Source organism: Notolabrus celidotus, chromosome 11 (assembly GCF_009762535.1).
Source record: "Notolabrus celidotus isolate fNotCel1 chromosome 11, fNotCel1.pri, whole genome shotgun sequence".
Classification (NCBI taxonomy): Eukaryota; Metazoa; Chordata; class Actinopteri; order Labriformes; family Labridae; genus Notolabrus; species Notolabrus celidotus.
The window spans coordinates 9,407,403-9,416,203 of record NC_048282.1 but is presented as its reverse complement, the minus strand read 5'-3'; the positions used below and the strand labels follow the sequence as shown (position 1 = coordinate 9,416,203).

Below are 8,801 nucleotides of genomic sequence, written 5' to 3'. Positions count from 1 at the left end.
AAGGGTAAATCATAGTGTAATACAAATTAAGAAGGATTTTCCTTGGCAACAACTGTCTGATTCCTCTGATGATTCCAATATTCCTTGCAATTTTACTGGTAATGTGATTTATGTGAATTTTCCAGGTGAGCTTTTAATCAATGAGAACTCCCAGAAATTTTGTAACTCTAACTCTCTCTAATAAATTATTGGCGATATGTATACCAGGAAAATTATTATTAACTTGAAGGTTTCTGGGTGTAAACATCATGTATACACTTTTGTTGATATTAAGTGATAACCTGTTTGCTTTAAACCAGGTGTTAACTTTATCTAATTCGGTGTTCATTTCAGATACCAGTTTGTGTCCATCTTTACCAGATAGAAAAATATTAGAATCATCAGCAAACAAGATGAAATGTACTTTAGATGAAGTCATGTACAAGCCATTAATATATAATAGAATAATAAAGTTCCCAGGATTGAACCCTGTGGCACCCCACATGAAGTCAATCTATAATCAGATACAGTATTATTCCACAAACACATTGCTTTCTTGTTGATAAGTAGCTTCTGAACCATAACAACTTAGTTCCATGTAAACCATATAGAGAAAGTTTCTTCAGTAAAATTTCATGAATGATAGAATCAAATGCCTTGGACACTCGTCTAGCAGTGCAACCTTTTAACGTTTTTGTCATTAGGATTTAATAATGCATTTTTTTTTTTAAATGTTGCATACTTTTAAGTAAATCATTCATATGCAGTGCTGATTTGATTGACATACAACAACAATGATAGATGAGTGGAGGCAGATGGCGCAAGTGTCTAGGAACTGGTTGCATGAGCACAACTACCAGTCAGATCCATGTTTTATGTCATTAGTCAAGACACTTTTTTACAGGAAAGCTTTTATTGTGTGATTTTATTTAATTTTAGCTCTCATTTTAAGGGTCGGATTTATAAGTTTGTATGTTTTTAAGTTTTTATTTCATTTCATTTTTTATTGCTTCATCTTGCTTTGCACTTCTTCTTGATTTTATTGCCCACTGTAAAGCACTTTTTTACCTGTATTTAAAAGTGCTATATAATAAAGTCTTCTTCTTCTTCTTCTTCTTCTTATTATTATTATTATTATTATTATTACCATATGTGTGGCTGGCAGCACAGTGATAACAGACGGTTCTGGAAAGAGCTACATATCTGCAAAAAAACCAGCACATTTCTGGATGCAATGAAAGTCTTCACACTGAAACCAAGTTTAAGCTTTTCTCCTTCTGGGAGCCTCTCAAAACCATGGTTAGCCCGATGCTCCCCTGATGGTGAAGCTTTCAGCAGTGTGTCTGCCCCCTGGTGGCTGGCTGCAGTATAGGTCAAAAAATCATATTTGACTGTTTTGTGTCCAAGGCCTCTTTTTCCTGAAAAAAATATTTTTCGCTAGTTATTAGAATTAAAAAAATGAGTTTTTATTTCCGTGTTTCCTTTGATTCACAGCCACCGTAGAGGGAAACTTCAAAGGACACACAGTGTCTTGTGACGCTACGCTGTAGGGCGGAGCTTATTACAGTGGCTTCACAGGCTCTGGCTGCACAATGGCTGCGCTCAGGAGCGGGATTTTTTGGCTTCAGAACCGTACAACGGGAAGAGGCGGAGCAACACTGTCCATTTTATTTACAGTCTATGCTCAAAACAGACTGCTTTATATACACTGGTGCGACTCATGATCTGGATTTTACAGTAAGCCTCAAAATAAGTGATAGTCATTGCCCCAGCTGCAACATAACGGTACTTCTACCTGTGCAGAATAAATTTTTTCATTAGTCTCAAACCATCACTTGGCATTAACTACACCTGCATCAGCTTTGCTACCCAGATGCACTCATAACCTCCTAGCTGCTAAAAAAACTTCAAAATCTGAAGTGTGGTCTCATAAACAGGGCAGTCGGAAGACTTCTCAATCAGAATGAGTGTGTGGGTTTGTGCAGTTTGAAGGTAAAAAAGAACAGATGTTGAAATATTGCAGTAAGAACACTTACATATATGTACCTTTCCTTAGTCATGAAAGCATCATTCATCAAGCAGCCTACAACCCTCACAGTGAGTCTTAGGATTATCACCTGTCTGTGAGATAGACCGTTAATATCAGCACGGGCCACAGACTGACAGTGATTGAGGCTAAATTACACATCCTTTGCAGCTTGGCAGCGCATTAGGTTGCAAATGAGGCTTTCAAAATTTCTTTTTTTGACTGGGAAAAGTTGCAGTGAGTGGCAGCAATTCTGCCTGACTTCAACATCATCTTAATATTTTCCCTCCTCCAATGGTTCTTAATGGTCCTATTTAAATGAGACCTTGTGCTGCTTTGTCATGCTGAATGTTGCGGTGCTGACTGACAATAAAGGGCACTTACTAGATGTCAGCAATCACTGCTGAAAGTATTTTGTCATGTGGAGAAGCAGGATACATATTCACAAAGCAATGAAGCAGGTTTGACTTTTCTGAATAACTGGATTATCGGAGAGAGAAAAAAAGAGGGAAAAAAATATGGCAATTAATCTTATTCCCAAGTCCACCTGAGCTTTTTATTTGATTTATGAGGCCAAACCTGTCCACTACATCCAGTGTGAATCTATGCAGGCGGTCTAAATCACAGACAGGATGTCATCACTTTGTTTGGAGGAAACATCATTCTGACACCTCAGGAAGAGTGGCAGCATGCTGTTGGTCTCTGGAGAGACATTTTCCTGGCAAACAGGGATACTGTCAAAATGCATGCACGCGCACACATGGATAAACAAGATGGCAGACAATTTGGAGCGAGCAGACAGGCGCACACAAACACACACAAAAGATTTAACAGTAGGCAAGATTGCAGGGTCAAGGCGACACTTTCACACCTCTCTCTGTCTTCCTCACTCCTTTCCTGATGACAAGACCCGATGGGAGAGCAGTGTGAAGGACAGGAGAGAGGGAGGCTGCAAATGTGTGTGATCATGAGAGTGGGAAGTGAACGAGTGTAAGAAGCCTGTCAGAGCAATTCAAGACAATCAGAAGAGTTTCCTTTGGGGTTGCACTTTTTCTAAACTAAGAGATCTTGATGAGCATTATCTACATCAGCTTATTAAACTTGATTTAAATTAACTTATCTGCACGATGAAGCTCACATTTCAAGCAAAACTGACCATAAAACAGGTCAGGATTGAGCGATGGGTACTTTTTAACTGGCCAGTGACTACTATGGCTATCAGTATACAGGATGTCCAAATATGGTGACACAAAGGAGCACAAAGTTAAACTAGAATTTTATTGTAGATTTAAAGTTAAAATATTTCGGACTTTTGTCTTTATTAGATTGGACAGCTGAAGAGAGACAGGAAGTGTGGAGAGTGGAGAGTGGAGGAAGATGTGCAGGAGGTGGTCACGGTCGGGAGGCGAACCGGCGATGTCTGCAACAAGGACTATTGCCTCTGTATGTGGGGCACTTAGACTGCTAGGCCACCAGCGCCCCATTTTATTGTAGATTTAACAGAGGTAGACAATCTGGTATTCAAAAAGATAATCTAGGTGATAATTAAAGCAGTTCTTGTGTTCATATTTTGGAGGTGAGACGTAAGGAAACTTAAGCCTAATTTTTAAGCCACTGGCATGTTGCAATTCTGCAGCAGCACCAAAATGATGTTCTGCCGTCACCTCCAAACAGCAGCCTCTGATCTTAAAATATGAAGCCCATGAGGAAGTAATAAAAACTGCAGTTCATTGAGCGTCCACATGAGGCTGGCTACAGAAACAGCAGAAACCACAATTACACCAATTCAAAAAAGACGATATTAACAGCAGAAATAAACATGTTTAATGCCTGGTTCAAAAAGCAATTTAGGTCTGAATAGCTCAATTTTCCTGACAATTTTTAAATTGTCAGGTGGGCACTCTGTAGCGGTTAGCTAAAAGAACAGCGGCCCGCCTCACACTAGCTCGGACGAAGTTAGGTTGAGTTCAGTGTTTCCAATATGGCACCTGCTGACCATCGGCCTCAAAAGAGCGCTACATAAACAGATCGGTGGCATCACGGATACTACGTCCATTAATTATAAAGTCCACGGTCACTACACCTTTGAACTGACAACACCTCCACATTCATACACACTCAGACATGAACAAGGCTACACATTGCCACCGTCTTCCCCCCATTGCCCCTCTTTTTAAGACGATGGACCAGAGGCAGGAAGACTCCGCCCCACCCACGAGTATTTACCAAGTCTACTGGCTTACTACTAGTCAGTTGGTTTGTAATGCTAGCAGTCATTTCAGCCTCCCATTTTACCAGAACTGTGTGCAACTTGCAGACGTGTTCACAAATTCCCATACAATCTCATATGTGCTGTGTTATTTGGCAGGTATCAGCAGTTTAGCGTTTAACACCTGTACGCCAGTGTCGCCTCAGAGCCTCTCCGCTGCTCTCTGCCTCCACAAGACGCCACTTTCTTCAACAGGCTGAAAATGGAGTTGACTCCAGCTGAGTCTCCCCGAGAGTACACACCTCGGGCCTGCGGGGAGTATATTTCAACACTCCACATGAATAATAGCAGCACTTTGTATTGAGGGAAATGTTTTTCCTTCCCTCCCCCAGCTTTCTCTTACCCTTCTGTGGCTCCCAGGAGACCTTGGCAGCTCGCGGCGGGGGGACATTTCTTTAAAGTAAAGACGTTGACCTTTACAAATAGAGGTGGACCGTGGCCAGGACTGCTGCTCACTATCCGTGTATCGCCATATGGGAAAGATGTATTTATGCCACAAATAGCTCGGGAGGCACACTAAGTGGGTTCAAACGCTTCTTGTGTTTTCTCATCACTTTCTATTTTGCAGCCGTTTGGTGGAAAGTGGGGTAAAGCGGAAAAAAGAGTTAGATGACACAGGCTCAAACTTTTTATAACGTAAACACCGGATGATGAGAAACACTCGAGTAGTGCCTAAAAGTTATAAACCGCCGTCTACGGAGCGTGAAACTGAATAGCTTTGATACATATCTGCCTGATACTGAAGCTGCCGCTCAACAGGAGAGCAGCACGTCAAAGTTTCAAAGCATAGACTTCCATAAACACTCACAAAATATACATTCAGTCAGTCCAGTATCTTTTACTACATACTTTATTTTAAAGATTAATGCTCTGTTCATAAAGGCCTATTAATAGCTACACTGTATCTGGCTGGGATTTTATTTTCTGAACAGTCTTATACGTTTATTTAGCATTAAAAAATATCATACAAACACTGCAACGGACTACATCCCTGCTCTGTGCTCTGAAAGCGACGCCAACTTAAAGCAACATCCTTATCAAAAAGTGAAACACCTAAGGCTCTAAATTCACTAATACTTTTCCTAACCATTACAATTAGCATTTCTTAATCATGCAATCACATTTAATAAAGAGTGGTGTAGTGGTCCCTGAGGAAGCGTGCATACTAGGCCCACATATGTATTGTATGTGTCTACATTGGGCAACTGTTGTGGGCCGCGTGGTCCGAGGGCATTTTAAGTCAAAACATAATTCAGTCTGCGTTGTTTGCTTCATTGTTTGTCTTCTTGTTTTTTTGTTGTTCGATAAACTAACTTTGAAGGTGACACTGCTTTGCGTGTTGATCCCACAGGACAGGGAGAGCGACATATTCTTTGCACAGAAGGCAAAGGGCAAGTGTGTCCCACCCTACCCTATCTCTGATTGGATTACCGGTATTCTTACCAAACCAATCAATGAAGTCAAGAAAGAGTACTAGCCAATTAGAGATAGAGTTGGGTGGGTCATGCCTTCGCCATCCTTGAAAAAAGGGAGGGTACTGCTGAATGAAAGGTAAACTGAGAGGATTTAGAAGTGGGCATACGTGCCAGTCTGTCAAAGAAGTGGGTATATGCAATTTAGTCAGAGAGAGAAGTGGGTATATGCCGTATACCTGCATATAACCTCCACTACACCACTGTTAATAACCCTGTAGATTCACCAAGAATATTATAAACTGTGTACAGGGGTAGTACAAAACTAAAACAATCACACACACAATCACACATTATATTTCTGTGTTTGGATAACCTTTTTCCCCCACAGAGTGTAGACTACCTTTTACAGGCCACTGCATCTCTTTAGATCTGACAAAAACCTCAAACTTTAGAATGACTTCAAACTCAACATACAGGAACAAAATGTTTAGTCAGAGACAATGCTTCAAAATCAATGATGGTGCCAAAAACGCTCTGGGTTGCAGTCTGAGATATAGTCCACAGCTGAAAAGATTCCAGTGTGGGTTTGAAGCAAGCGGCAACATCCGGTCTCAAAATATGAAGCTCATGCGGAAGTGTTATAAACTGCAGTTCATCGAGCGCCCGCTTGAGGCTGGCTGCAGAAACACCGGAAACCACACCCATTCAAAGAAGATGACCTTTGCAGCAATAATAAACATGTTTACAGCCTGGTTCAAAAAATAGCTTCAGTCTGAATAGCTAATTTCTCTATCAGCATACACTGTATGGTACATGTTTTATAATGTGACAGTTCAGAAGATATTAAGATTATGAGTTTTGCCCATTAAGGACATGACTGACTTGACTGACAGGCTGGAACACTGTAGCTGTTAGCGAGGAGACTCAAAGCCCGCCTCTATACGTCACACTAGCTCCACAAAAGTTGGGTCATGTTCAGTATTTCCAATATGGCTCTGATTGGCTTCAAAACAATGCTTCAGAAACAGATGGGTAATGTCACGGATATGTCCATTAATTATACAGTCTATTGTTTGAAGCAGCCTCTACTCTGTTAATCAGGTAAAGAACGCTGGAGGAGCCTCATTTGTCAACAGAGCTGTCAATCATGAGATCACATCCTCTCTTTGAAACATCGAAACTAAACTTCTCTGAAAAACGAACACATGCACTAAATTTTTCAGACAAGAAATCTTGCTATTTTCTTGTTTGTCAGGTCTCAGCTAGTCCTGTGCTGCAGCTCATCACCAGGGGGAGCTCTAAAGGTTTTGTCTTCACTTGTGGAAGCTGTTCTGTCCATTGTTGTATACAGTCTATGGTCCTGAAAATCGTATTGTAGACTTGACTGTGTTATGCAAACACAATCCTAGTGCTAGTGTTTTCTGCATTGAAAGGCATATTAATCCAGTCATAATTCTAAGACTTAACTTTTTTATTTTACGTTCCAAATTCTTTCAATAATTTTCCTGATCACAGAAAAGTGTTTGATGCCTCTTGCTTTATTTTACTTTCCATTCAGCTAGTTAAACAGGAGAGTGTTCTGTGACAGTGGCAACAGAGTTTCTTGAACACAACAATCATGAAGGACAAACCGTAAATAGCTGCTGCAGGATACCGGAAAAACGTAGCCTAATGAGACACATTAATACTGTCTTAAGTAGTTTAGCAGCAAAAAGTGTGAGACAACGTTTTCCTTTCTTTATGCCCTCTGTTCTGACAGCTAAATATAACAGACGCATATGCAGTACGTGTGCTGGTGCCTTACCAACCATATTTACCAACAGAGCCTTCTGTGCCAGGAGAGGACAGGAGGAAAAGCAGACAAACCGCTAATACCAAGGACATGCTTACTTCTCTGGCCTCACCTCAGTTTAATCCGCAGATGTTTTCCTCTTAATTTTCCTCTCTCTCTCTCTCAGTCCTCGTTATTCTATCTTTATAAGGACCTGCTGAACGTGAATGGATGTAATTTAGGGATCCTGCCTTCTCTCTCAGGGGAAAGAGCGGGTAGAAGATAGCGGGCACCTCTCCAGGGTGTACTGTGGATTTGGCTGAACCACCTGGACACGCAGCACTTCACAGGAGACACACAGACAGACAGACACACAGACACACAGACACACACACACACAGACACACAGACACACAGACACACAGACACACAGACACACATACACACAGACCCACACACACACACATACACACACACACATGCACACACACACAAAAAGTGGGAGGAATAGGCCACCTGGTGTGTGTCTGTTTACGTGTGTGAGTTATGAGATATGCAGAGCTACTCATGCCATTCCCAGTGGGCCTCCTATCACAACACATTACACACTCTTCCTCTCAGCTCCTCCTTAATCCATCTCGCTTAGACTCCCCCAAACACACACACACACAAACACACACACACACACACTTTGACACAGATACACACACAACACACACTTTAACACAGATACCCACTACCCTGAACCACACACTGTGCTGAATAGCTGGATAACTGTCAGAGACAGAGTGCAGTGGGAGGTTTGGATGCTGTCCCAGTGTCTACTGGGGAGGAGGCCAGTGGTGGAGAGATGCTGAGAGCCTGAGTGGACCCACTCCACCTCCCACATGATATCCTATTAATGTTGTACACTGAGGATGGGGAGCTCTGTGGTTGTATCTTAATGCACTGACTGCGAACTTGAAGGTTTTGCTCTAAATACATTTTAATTTCATTTAAATAAAGGTCCCATTGAGCAGGGCACTAAACCCTCTGACTGCATGTCCATAGGATACTGTTCATGCATGTGTGTGTACTTCAATCCTATATGTGAGTGTGTTGCATGTTCAAAATGTAAAATTCAAATTTCCCCCTTGAGGATTAATAAAGCATGTCTCCTCCTCCTCCTTCTTTTCCATCCTTCTCTGTTTTAATGTATCACCATCACTGCCGGGTGCTGCCGTCACCCGTCATGTTGGTTTAGATCGCTACGCTACACTCGATCATTAACAACAAACCTCTGCATGTGCTCACCTGCTGTTATTCAGACTGAATTAAATACAAAACAAAAAACTGTTATTT

The 8,801-nt window shown here is 41.5% G+C and overlaps 1 long non-coding RNA gene across 2 annotated transcripts in view; it reads right to left on the bottom strand.

Annotated features, from left to right (window-relative positions):
• Window positions 1–1,078: 1,078 nt before the first annotated feature.
• LOC117821693 overlaps window positions 1,079–8,801 on the bottom strand; it is a 67,288-nt gene continuing 59,565 nt past the window's right edge. The window contains exon 4 of one of the 2 annotated variants that reach the window (XR_004633016.1): window positions 1,079–1,182. This is a non-coding gene — a long non-coding RNA (uncharacterized LOC117821693). Of the gene's footprint in view, window positions 1,183–2,536; window positions 2,724–8,801 lie in introns of those variants that run through there. The other variant, XR_004633015.1, reaches the window with a different exon arrangement.